The sequence below is a fragment of the Hibiscus syriacus genome, unplaced genomic scaffold (genome assembly GCF_006381635.1).
Source record: "Hibiscus syriacus cultivar Baekdansim isolate YM2019G1 unplaced genomic scaffold, ASM638163v2 tig00110597_pilon, whole genome shotgun sequence".
Taxonomy (NCBI): Eukaryota; Viridiplantae; Streptophyta; class Magnoliopsida; order Malvales; family Malvaceae; genus Hibiscus; species Hibiscus syriacus.
Genome location: NW_024062795.1, coordinates 7,918,107 through 7,930,989, shown reverse-complemented (window position 1 = coordinate 7,930,989; position 12,883 = coordinate 7,918,107). Strand labels below are relative to the sequence as shown.

General features: G+C 36.3%; 1 pseudogene; it reads right to left on the bottom strand.

Annotated features, from left to right (window-relative positions):
- Positions 1-7,822: 7,822 nt before the first annotated feature.
- LOC120134423 lies at positions 7,823-10,366 on the bottom strand (annotated as a pseudogene).
- Positions 10,367-12,883: the final 2,517 nt, after the last annotated feature.

The following is a 12,883-nucleotide window of genomic DNA, read 5'->3' as shown; positions in this document are numbered from 1 at the left end:
TTTTTGAAAAGGTGATGTATTTTTCTCAGTCGATCGAGTAACCAAATTAACTTAATATATAAAAATATATATAAAAAAATACTACTCGTTGGTTTTACTAGTGATGTCATTATAGTAATGTTTTACGTATGAATCTATAGTAATGACTTACATGTCGGGTTTATTACACAGATACATTTATTTTGTGGTGACGAAGCTTCGTTGAAAGTGCAGGGAGTTGGCTTTTAGCAGGCTATGTAAAGCAAGTGTGGCACCGGTGGTGAAAACTATTTGGCTGGAGGCTTCTGCCATGTACGATATCGTACCCACAAATACATGCACTCACCTGGCTGAAATTATTAGACCTGAGAGTCACTTTCTGTGAAAATACCTTTTAAGTGTTGTTCATGGAAAAATTATAGTTGTGACGGTTTTGAACGATTCATTATTTATAATTTAGATGGAGAATCGTAATCGATGGATAAGTGAACTAAAAATATTGATTAATAATCGTTAAAAGCAATAGATGTTGAGAGGCAGCCTAAAAGAATACCTCTTTATCACCCTTGCACGGTAACTTCTATATTTGCTCTAGTGTTGTAGTCAAGTTTAAGATCATAAACTCATGATATCTATTTTGTAGATTGACAGACTAACTAGATCGACTATTAGATGATAGAGTGTAGACTTCATGGGCCTGTTGGTGGCTTCAAAGAACTCTAGAGGTTTTAAGGAACTCAGAAGGCCTCAAGGCTCACTAGGCCGATGATACGGCAGCGGGGTTGTGGCCTCCGCAGGAGATCTGGTAATTGAAGTTCTGTAATTTCATAGAGCATTGATTATATAATGGCTTGGGATTGGTTTGAATCTAAGAAAGTTTTGAACTTCATTAGTTTGATGATTGAAAAGGAATCAGATTGTGTACCTAACTGGCTAGATTATGTATCTTTGATGATTCAACTGAATTTTATTGATGTTTAAAGCTATTCAATCGTGTAGCTTAGTCCTTTGCTGGCCTTTAGTTGAAGTAAATGATGGTAAACATTTGTAAGGATTAGAATAGACGTAATCTTCTTGTCCGGGTTGATCCGGATTCTCCCTTCTCCTTGCGGGTTTCCCTCTACGATCTTCATGAATTTTCTTGACTAACAAAGACAGCTCATCCCACATCAATGTTCCATTCTTGTACTGATCAATTAGACCAAACAAAAGTTTTCTGTCTAGTGAAATTGACGTCTTAAATCCCAAGTATCTGCAAAACAATGAACAAATTAAACGAGTTGCAGTAAATAAAGACATGAAAACCAGACATTTTTAGTCTCAAGAGAGGGTTATAAGTGAAACCAGCGGTGGCCTTCGACGGCTTTATCAATGTTTCCGACGAAAGGGGGAACGAAAATACGGCTTTATCCATTGCAGTCATCTGATCTGTATGGTCCATGAAAGGTTCAAGCTCTTCTGGTTTTAATATAGTCTGTTTGCTAACCAGATTCGGAGAAGGTGCTGAAAGATCTGTCATTCTCTTCTCCTTATGATATATTTCTACTGCTACAGCGTAACTTGTAATGCTGCTATCAATGCCTAATGCCTGTAATATACTATAGCTGTATACTCTGGAGTTGAGAGGTACGATCTGCGGTCTCGTTTCTTCTTCGAATCGATTGGTTTATGGTTCCATCCATCGTCAGCGTATCCGAATACTAACAAAGTTAGATCAAAGTATTGAAGTTACGAACATAAAGAACACGATCGGAATCGATGTTCTTTACTCACCTCATTTGTTTCACATCTGCAGCCACTTCTTTTGTTAAACCTTCCCTGAACCGGTGAACGCCAATACATCCTTGTCGTACCTGAGATGAACCACCAAGAAAGGACCTTTCTCTCTCAAAACGTCCCACGATTTTGTATGCGAGGAAGGAACAGTAAAAACAACCTCTCAAAACGTCCCACGATTTTTCTCTCAAAACGTTCCACGAAACAACCTCTGCAGCCCTTCAGGCAACCCATTATCGGCAAGCCTAGACTCAGTTCGAGCAAACAACAAAATCCAACGATTTTCTATGTGAGGAAGGACCTGTAAAAACAAATCTGCATCAAATAAAGTTCAATCAAAACAAGAATCTTGAAATAAAATTATAACATAATAATAAAGCTATATATATATATATATATATATATGTTTATGAAGTATGAAAGAACTGATCACAGCACATGTTGTGTGAGAGACTAATTTCTGTTCTTGGTCACTTTGGAATGTGATATATATTGATAAATTTGTGTATAAAATTTTATTATATTTTGTCATTTTCAACTCTAAACATGTGATTATATATTGAGAGAACAGGCAATAACATGCAAAATTCTTTGTTATAATCATCATTAAAATCATTGTATTCATAATTAAAATTGTGTAGTTGTTCATTTTTATTTTATCATATTATCTTAAATAATGTAACAATGGGCAATTTTGCTATCACATATATACTCCAAAATCTATTATTGTGTATTTTTAACTGATTGTAATATATCCAGTGAAACTGAAACCATTCGTTTGGGATAAAAGATTTGTGTTTTCGCCAATATAAAATAATAGAGGGTTATTTATCTTTTTAGTCATTTAATTTTCAGCATGTTTTTATTTTGTTCACCAAACTTTTATTTTTTTTCTTAAGTTACACATATTTTATTTTTTTAATTATTTAACCTCATGATCATTTGGCATAAAAACGTTGCCTTTTTTAACTTTTTATTTATGGAATTAATTTAATATTTTTGATTATTCTTTAATCTTTTTATTCTTTTAACTAGCTTTATTCTCTATTGTTATTCGATTGTCGTTAATAATCGATAACAACATAAATGACACGAAGTATATACATTTTTTTATTCTTTATAGAAAGGAAGGGACACTAATCTCAATAAAGGAAAGAGATAGTTTTGGAGTTTAAAAGCAGTAGACATATATTTTGAGAAGAATGTAAAAAGGGTGAATAATATTGTTTCTTATTGAACTTTACTATCTTTTTTATTTTACTCATTATACTTTCAATTATTCTAATTTACTTACTGAACTTTATGGATTGAATTATTTTGCTCACTTTATTGCTAATCTTCTAATGGTATTATAACCTCGATTAAATAAATAGGTTTTTAAGTTAGATCATAAAAATAAAATAAAAATTATAGGGTAAATAATATTACTTAAATTATACTCATCTATTTCACCAAGCAACCTCCATAGCCTTCCAATCTTCATCAAACAACCTCCAAAGTCTCCCAACTGTTGGGAAATAAACGAGTAATTTTCCTATAACCAGATTAGTGAGAATGCGAAATAAAAACAAAAAAATAATATCCGAAATTGATAATGGAGTTCAGCCAATTATGCATATGTCTCCAGACTGCTGTAGATCTTTTACTAAAGGGAGAAAATTTACAGGTGTTTACAAAAACACTTGAGAGAGAGCTAGAATGATTTGGGGATGATTTTGAAGCTAAATGGGTTAGGGTATTTATAGTTGAAGCTTAAGGACTAATCTTATAAATACCGTAAAGTCCAAGAACTAATTGTAATTATCCCATTACCATTTTTCAACAAATAATTTTCGGTGCACCGAAAGCCACCGAATTTGCAGCATATTTTGACAATTTAGCTGCCCATCTTTCTTGACTTTTAACAATCTCCCACTTGAAGAATGATTTTAATCTATCTTCACACCTCGATCAATGCAGCAACATTTCTGGTCTTGTTACTCTAAATCTGTGTCAGCCCTTCTTACTCCCTGAAGTCTGACACTCCTCGTATTGAACCCTTGTCATTGGAGTTCTTTACGCCATCATGCATCGACACTTTCTCACGGCAAAGTCCGATGTCTCTTCTTGCCTCCTCCCTTCTAACACAAAGGTTGGAGCTCACTTCCCAACTTGTAAATGGATAGTTTCTCCGTGGTTGCCTTGTCCCTCAACGTCTTGGCTTCCTTCGACTCTTGTCTACTAGTCTTTGAAGGATTGTTCCTCACTTGAACATCCTCGGCAAGCCCTTTCTTCAACCCTTCTCTTATGATGGTCTGTGAAGCCATGTTTTCTACGTGAACATGCTCGGCAAACTCCTTGGACACAGACAACTCTTCTTGCACTTGGCTTCTACTCGCCTTGGAAGAAATGAAACTTATTGAGCCAACTCTCAACGCCTCTTCGATCCTGGGTTCGTCATCTTCTCTGGACAACTCGATCTTGGGCCCATCCATCACCTTGGATAACTTGGCTCCCCTCGGGTAATTTTGTAACACTTCTGGCATCTTAAGTCTACGCCCCCTTGTTTACTCGGCTCTTACCCTCTGTTTAGCATCTTTGACACTAGCACTTGTGCCAAGACTGCACACATCTTCCCCAGACTCACCATTTGGTTCATCTTTGAGTGGATTTTCTTTGCCACTCGAGGAACAACATTCCTCATCCTTTGACTTGCCATCATCACGGAATCTCTTACCGTTACCCTCGGTTTTGCTTTGGAAGTCTTGTTCTTCTTGACTCTAAATTCTTTGATGGACTCAGCGGTTGTCAAGGTTTTAGACAGCTCCTTGACTTCCTTTCGCTCCAACACTCTCTTCGCCCATGGCTTCAATCCGAACATGAAGGTGAAGAATCTATCTTCTTCAGTCAAACTTGGGACTTTGAGCATGAGTTTTTTGAATCGACTCACATACTTCTTAAGTGTTCATTTATGCCTGAGACACCTCAACTTGGACCATGCCTCCATCATGGCATACTGTGAGCAGAGTTGCTCACTTTGCACCCTCAGCTTGACGACTTTATCTCTTGCTATCGCACCGAGTCCCTTCTTGTGCTCGACTGCTTTGACACACGCAGTCTCGTCACCTTTCGATCCTAGGTTGACTACTTGAGAACTTGTAATCGCACCACTTTTGCTCCTTGATTTTGCTACTTTGGAACATGTAGCCTTATCAAGTCTTTCCCCTATCTTGATTGCTTGGATACTCGTAATCTCGGGCTTTCTTCCAGTTTCGGCTGCTTCAACATCAATAGGCTTGCCTCGTCTCGATCCTTGCTTGGTCGTATTGATCTCATCAATCGGATCAAGTCTTTTTCATGGCTTGGAAGCTTTAACACTTGCGACCGCGCCAATTCCCACTACTTCTCCTTCTTCCATCCTATTCATGATGGTTGTAAGGCGATGCTTCTCGGGACATCCTCTAATCAAATGAGGACCATCACAGAAGTAACACTTCAATTTTTCCTTGCTTCCATTCTTCTTTACACTGGACTTAGCCTTGCCATTTTTTCCCGATGTCTTTCCTTGGCTACGAACAGTCGATGGCTCACCTTGGCCATTCGAAGAGCTTTCTCTACCATCTCCCTGCTGCACCTTTTCCCAGTCTCCACCACTGTTGCCACTATCTCTTGGCATGGGCCTTGATGACACATCGCTACTTGGCTTGTCACCTGCAAGCTCAGTCAGCTTTCCGGCTACAACTATAGCCTCTAAAAGTCTCTGGGTATCACTTTGCTCTCCCCCGAGCATCGCCCCTGGTCTAAGTCCTTCCAAGAAGGTCTTGAACGCATCTCATTCACTCATTGCTCCCTTGCATATGAGCAGCTCCCTCTTGAGCTCATAAACTTCATTTCTCAAAGTCATTGCTCCCACTCGAATCTGACTTATTTGGATCGTTTCTGATAATTATTGCGAACCATCGTGTATTAGAACACCTCCGTCGACAAATTCGTATCACCGAATTTTTTTACTATTCATAATTCACGTGAATAGTAATAAATAGTAACATCGCAAAAAAATTGACAAAATTCACAACCAAAAGCTCTGATGCCAATTGTTAGGAAATAAACGAGTAATTTCCCTATAGCCAGATTAGTGAGAATGCGAAATAAAAGCGGAAAAATAATACCCGAAATTGATAACGGAGTTCAGCCAATTATACCTACGTCTCCGGACTGCTGCAGATCTTTTACTAAAGGGAGAAAATTTATAGGTGTTTACAAAAATACTTGAGAGAGAGCTAGAATGATTTGAGGATGATTTTAAAGCTAAATGGGTTAGGGTATTTATAGTTGAAGCTTAAGGACTAATCTTATAAATACTCTAAAGTCCATGGACTAATTGTATTACCATTTTTCAATAAATAATTTTCGGTGCACCGAAAGCCACAGAATTTGCAACATATTTTGACAATTCAGCTGCCCACCTTTATTAACTTTTAACTTAACAACATAAATGACACGAAGTATACACATTTTTTATTCTTTATAGAAAGGAAAGAACACTAATCTTAATAAAGGAAAGAGAGAGTTTTGGAGTTTAAAAGCAGTAGACATATAATTTGAGAAGAATGTAATAAGGGTGAATCATATTGTTTCTTTTTGAACTTTACTATCTTTTTTATTTTACTCATTATACTTTCAATTATTCTAATTTACTTACTGAACTTTATGGATTGAATTATTTTGCTCACTCTATTGCTAATCTTCTAATGGTATTATAACCTCGATTAAATAAATGGGTTTTTAAGTTAGAACATAAAAATAAAATAAAAATTATAGGGTAAATAATATTACTTAAATTATACTCATCTCTTTCACCAATCAACCTCCATAGCCTTCCAATCTTCATCAAACAACCTCCAAAGTCTCCCAACCTTCATCGAGCAACCTCATCCATAACAATCTCTTCTTTACTGTGAGCTATCAAGCATGGTTCCATGTTGGCACCAACCTCTACACATCAACCCTTAAATCCATATTCATAACTTCAAAACCACAACCATAGTCCCAAAACACCCACTGTAAATCCTAAAGTCAATCCCCATGAATGAGAAACCTTTGGCATTCAACGTTTATGATGCTGACAATGAGTTGGAACGACAATATCATAGTAAAAAGGAGAAAAATAAAAAACATAAGGAAAGGGGACGATCAACAGAAGAAGTGAAATGAAATATGGAGGCCAACATATCTCCATTTGGGCTCCATTTGAAGGAGATCAAGCGAAAAGAAGCTGATTGGGGAGTTTAGAGCTTTTTTCGACGATGGTATTAGCACTTATAACTATTTTAAAAGGCTGATGGGGTGTGGCTACTGGCGTGGTGGTTATCGTCGTGGCTAGCCCTCGTCGGAAGGTTATTGGATATGGCCGGTGACCTTTGGTCATGGGGTTGGGTAGTTTTCTAATCCGAAGATTAAATTTTTAATTATTTTCTTTTTTTACCAGTATTTTAACAATAAAAAGTATTTATTTAATCCATGTCATAACACCGTTAGAAATTAATGTTGGAGTGAGTAAAATAATTTAATCTATAAAGTTCAGTGAGCAAACTGGAAAAATTGAAAGTTCAGTGAGTAAAATAGGAGAGAGAGTAAAATTCAGTGAAAAATAATATAATTCACCCATATAATAATTTCATGACAAGTGATATCGAAGTGATCCTTGACAAAACATGAAGTATAAACAAGATAAACAACCATAATATTGGTATGTGACAAGAGTTATATGAGGTTGAATGGAGGGAATGCCACGCCGTAAAGAGATGGGAAAATTAATTTTACATCAAAAAGGAAATGAGAGATTATAAAATTTGAAAGGGATGACATTGTATATTTATTAAACATGTCTTCTAAAAATAAAGAAATGATCCTGTGATAAGTAATTTAATTTTTTTATTGTTAAAAATCCATTAAAATTGATCAAACGTAAATAATTCAATCAATATTAATCGAAATGAATATTTTTACTCTTTCTCGATCTCCCCAGCAATCAGTATTAGGGGTTACGGATGCTCGGATTTTAACTTTAGATTTACGAATTGTCACGGTTTAAAGCAATGCATGAATCCGATAATGCACATGAAAGAACAATTTACTCCTTTCAATTAAGTAAAATTACAATGAGCCCCCTATTTCAACACTCCCCAAGGAAACCATGGAGCTAATAACAATTATCCCATATCTGTAACAGGTTTTCCTCCAACAATCGACGGCAAACATTCTTCTGGGTTAGTATAAAAATAATCCTCCTGTTTAGGTTTCCCGGGGAACTGAAGTCTCTGAGAAGGACTCCCCATTCTATTCGCGTGAGCCGCCTTCACAGCCTGCGAAAATTCGTCCCATTTCAAAGTTCCATTCTTGTATTGATCTATCAGACTAATGAGCACCAATCTGTCTAGACTAATTGTCATCTTGTATCCCAGGTACCTGTTTCATACAATAGGTGAAACCAATGAGAACATTTTTGTTAGATACATTTTGCGATATCGGATTACAATCGAACATACATGACGTACCTCCGATGACCTTCTACGACTTTAGCCATATTGCCTCCGTAGGTAGGCAAGAATATGTCACTGTCTAATGAAACCAGATAATCCAATGCTGCCATTTGATTTGAATAGTTCTGGAATGGTTTGAGGTCTGAAGGTGATAACAAAGTTTCCTTCTTCACCTGTTTCAAAACAAAGGGTCGGGGATTTTGATTATTAAAAGTGGACTTCATTGCAAATAAAGCTAGATTCTGGGGTTCTTTTTTTTTGAATTTACCAAATTAGGATAGAATGCTTTGAGAGCAGCCAATCTCTTGTTTCCACCATATATATTGCCAGCAGCTATATATATTTGGATTTGAGGATCAATATTGAATGCTCTGAGTGTAATTGCTGTCTCCAATGGTGTCAATGGGCAGAGTCCAGCTTCTCTTTTACGCTTGGGATCTATTTCCTTCTCCTTCCACCATGGAATGGCATATCTACACATGTAAAACACTAATAAAAAAATCTCGGGCAAAAGAGAAATTTTTTCATTAGTCGTCTTAACTTCTAACCCTAGTACCTAGTATATATTTATAACAATAGTTACTTATTATAAATGAAACTTACATAATAAGAAATCTACTCGAATTAGAATTTCTATTCGAATTATGTAGCAAGATTAGTTGTTCACCTCAGTCTTGTAAGTTCTTGAGCTTCACTTTGATTGCAGCCTTCAGTACAACCAGAAAATGCTAACATGTCCATTTCATATCTGAGATGTAGAACTAAGAAAGGGCCTTTTCTCCTCAAAATTCTTATAATCTTCTTCCCCATTTCTTCTATTGCAGGAGTGAATCTTAGAGATTCATAGTTAACCCTACACCTCATCTTTTGAACCTCAACAGGTAGATTATTACCAAGCCTGGTATCCGTTTTGGCGAATCGAACCACTTGGTATTTTCGAAAACGAGGAAAAACCTGCATAAAATCATCCCCGGAAAACGTTTGTCATTCAGCACCAGTTAACGCTTGCGTGTACCATAACGCTGATACGAGGTTAACTCACAATGTTGTAGTAATAGGACATGTTGGACCAGCTAACGGGGGACATGGAGTAGAGTCCTTCTTTTTGTATTGTTTTTGTCAGCTGTAGAGGGAGATGTTTGATTATACGAACTTCACTGGCAAGAGATTTTATAAAATAATCCACATCCCATATGTCTTCGAATGGGCTGCCACATCGAAAACGATTCGTTACACGAGTCAAGTAGGATACAGAAATGAAAATCATAATTTGATGGATGGAATATTAACGAAATATCCGACCTGTTATCGTGCCAAAATGAAGTTTTATCCAATTCAGGAACTACGAGTGTGAGATTCAAGGACCTAGCTATAGCAACCATATCACAAATCTGTATACAGATTAACAAATTTGTAAGGAATTTTGATCAGAGTATATGCAAAATGAAATTATGTAGAGAAAATGCTTACACCGGCTCTCATTTGATTCAATCCACCGTTGCATGAAACCATCAAGTAACCTTCATTGTTATACACCCCTAGAAATAAATATTAAGGTCGAAACATGTCGTAAATTCGAATAAAAATTGAGATTTAATATCGGTATATAAAAAATAAAAAATCTTAATCCAATCGTTGAAACGTACTCGGGGGTGGAAAATAAGGTGGTGTGTCGAATTTGACTGTTGTTTGGCCAATATTGTCTCCCAGTGAAGCTAATTGCAATGCGAAAATCCATAGCAAAACCATCATCGTTGTGATTACAAGCATCCATAGCTTGAATTGATCAAATCCAGGTGACTTAGGCAGCATCAAGCTCTTCAATTTATCATTAATGGAACACTTCACCTTTTCATATTCAATGAATGCTTCATCTTCTTCAAAACCATGTTTCGAGTCCTCCATCCCCATGGCCAAAATCCCCGGTAGTGGACACTTAAACTATTGTTATATATCCTAAACCCGAAACCGAAACCGAAACAAAGTGAAAGAAAACTTAAACTTTATTTGGACAACTTGGCTGAGGGTAGTTTCCCGACCAGAATTTATGACAAGATACACATCGGAAAACCGGTTCTCCGGAGCGTCTGACTGCTCTGAGAAAAGTTTCCTTAAAGGAAGGGGTACTGTTCGATTGTGGTGGCATAAATGGGATTTATAAAGCATCGATCACGTGTTGTTGCAGTCATTTTCCAGGAGGAAATGTATGGAATGTGAAGGATTTGTATAATAATTGTAATTCTATGATTGTCGTTGAAATTGAAAAGCATACGAATTCAGCTGAAAAACGATTAAATATTCTGCTTTCAACATTAATCTCAGTATTTATTATTATTATTATTGTGATGCTTTGGATTTAAATGCTGATCTTATCAAGTCATTAAAGCAAAATCAAATACAAGCGACTTGCAGGTAAACCCCTACCAGAATTGCTCTTTGTGCTGTTCGATGAACTATCCAGAACCACCTGCTTTCCCTTAAGCTTCCAAATCTCTTCCTCGTGAAGCTTATCATCAATTTCTCCAGATGCCTTCATCATTAGATTTGCACTTAATTTAGTTGTGTTTATATCTCTACATATGCATATTTCACCGATTCAATAGGTGCAACCAACGTAGAATTTTATGTTACGATGAACTTATAAAAATCTAAAAGTTGTATTTGTAAAATTTGAGAAGATACGAAAATAAATTATCAATAAAAAATATTTAAATTTTCTAAAATTTTGAAATTTTAAAAAAGACAACCACCCTCGATCCATCCTGGTTGAATCCAAAGATAAACCAACGTCCTTTCTTGAATCCAGCTGCTTACGGCTATCTTGCTCAATTGCCTTTGGTTTCCACACTTGACAGATTTTACTTCCTCTGGGCACGTTTTCTTCCCATTCTCAAAAAATGCACGATCAAAACAGCGAGGATGAAACAATGGACATGAACATATTATGATGGTTAGAGTTTTATTCGAATTCAATCTGATTCAAATTGATTGAGAAAAGTAGGAAACTAAATTTGATTAAAAGTGTGAAGTCTATTTTATTTTATATTGACTGAAAATAAGAAACATAGTTTGAGTAGACTCCTTAATATACAAGTTTCTTCTGTAATCAAATAATTATTAATATAAATAGATATTTTGGATTATGGATTAAGATTTTCCACATAAATCATAATATATGTTGTATTATACGTGTTGGGGAAAACGTGTTATTTCCCACACGAACGTAGTTTTAAAATTGACCTAAAATGTCAAGATTAAAACCACCAAAGGTTGCACAGCGGATAAACCTGTCAAACTATTGAATATTGAAACACAATGGAAAAGAACCGAATAAAAACAATAAAGGAGAGAACACACCAATTTTACGAGGTTCGACGAGAATATCGTCTACTCCTCGGGCACCACACTGGATGATAGCTTCACTATATCGCCAATATTACAACAAATGGAATTCTTTAGAATTCCCAAAGTGGAAGAATGAAGAATACAAGAGGAAGAGAGAACTTGTTTTTGGGATGATTTCTAATGGAAATACTTAGGCCTATTTATAGTTGAGTTTTAAGAACAATATGTTCAAAGTTTGGCCACCAACCAAGATGAAATTTCCAACTTGTCAACTTAATTTCTAGACAAATCTAACAAATCTCCACCTTGGCTTGAAATTACCAAGCATACTCAACTTCTTCAACTCCCCAAATTTGTAGTGCCTCTAATTGCGCTCACAATCGCCACACACCCGAAGGTGTTCATATTTTCAGGATGTTAATCAAGTTCAAACAATGATTGAACTTGATTACTGTTACCACCTTGGTCATCATATCTGCAGGATTTTCTGATGTCACAATTTTCTGAAGTAGAATCTTTCCTTCTTTAAAGATCTCCCGCACAAAGTGATACCTCACGTCGATATGCTTAGTCCTTGAATAGTAGACTTGATTTTCCGCTAAGTGAATAGAGCTCTTACTGTCACAATAGAGACTAATGTGACTTTGAACAACTCACAAGTCTTCCATCAACCCGTTAAGCCAAATTGCTTCCTTTACAGCCTCTGAAAATGCCATGTATTCTGCCTCTGTAGTAGACAAGGCCACCGTAGATTGCAATGTAGACTTCCAACTTACTGGGGCTTTAGCAAGAGTAAACAAATACCCAGTAGTTGATTGACGCTTATCCAAATCACCAGCATAATCAGAATCAGCATATCCAACCACACACTGACCAAGTGCTTCATCTTGTTCAAAAACTAAACCAACATCCACGGTTTGTTGGAGATACCATAGAATCCATTTCACAGCTTGCCAATGTCCTTCTCCAGGATCATGCATGTACCTGCTCACAACTCTAACTGCTTGTGAAATGTCAGGACACGTACACACCATTGCATACATCAAGCTCCCAACTGCATTAGCAAATGGAACTTTTGCCATATACACTCGTTCTTCGTTAGTTTTAGGAGATAATTGAGAACTAAGTTTCAAATAAGAAGCCAATGTGATACTTACATGTTTGGTATTTTCATTCATGCCAAAACATTGCAATACCTTTCTCAGATACTGCTTCTGTGTCAAACAAAGCTTCCCTCTCTGTCTATCTCTACTTATCTCCAT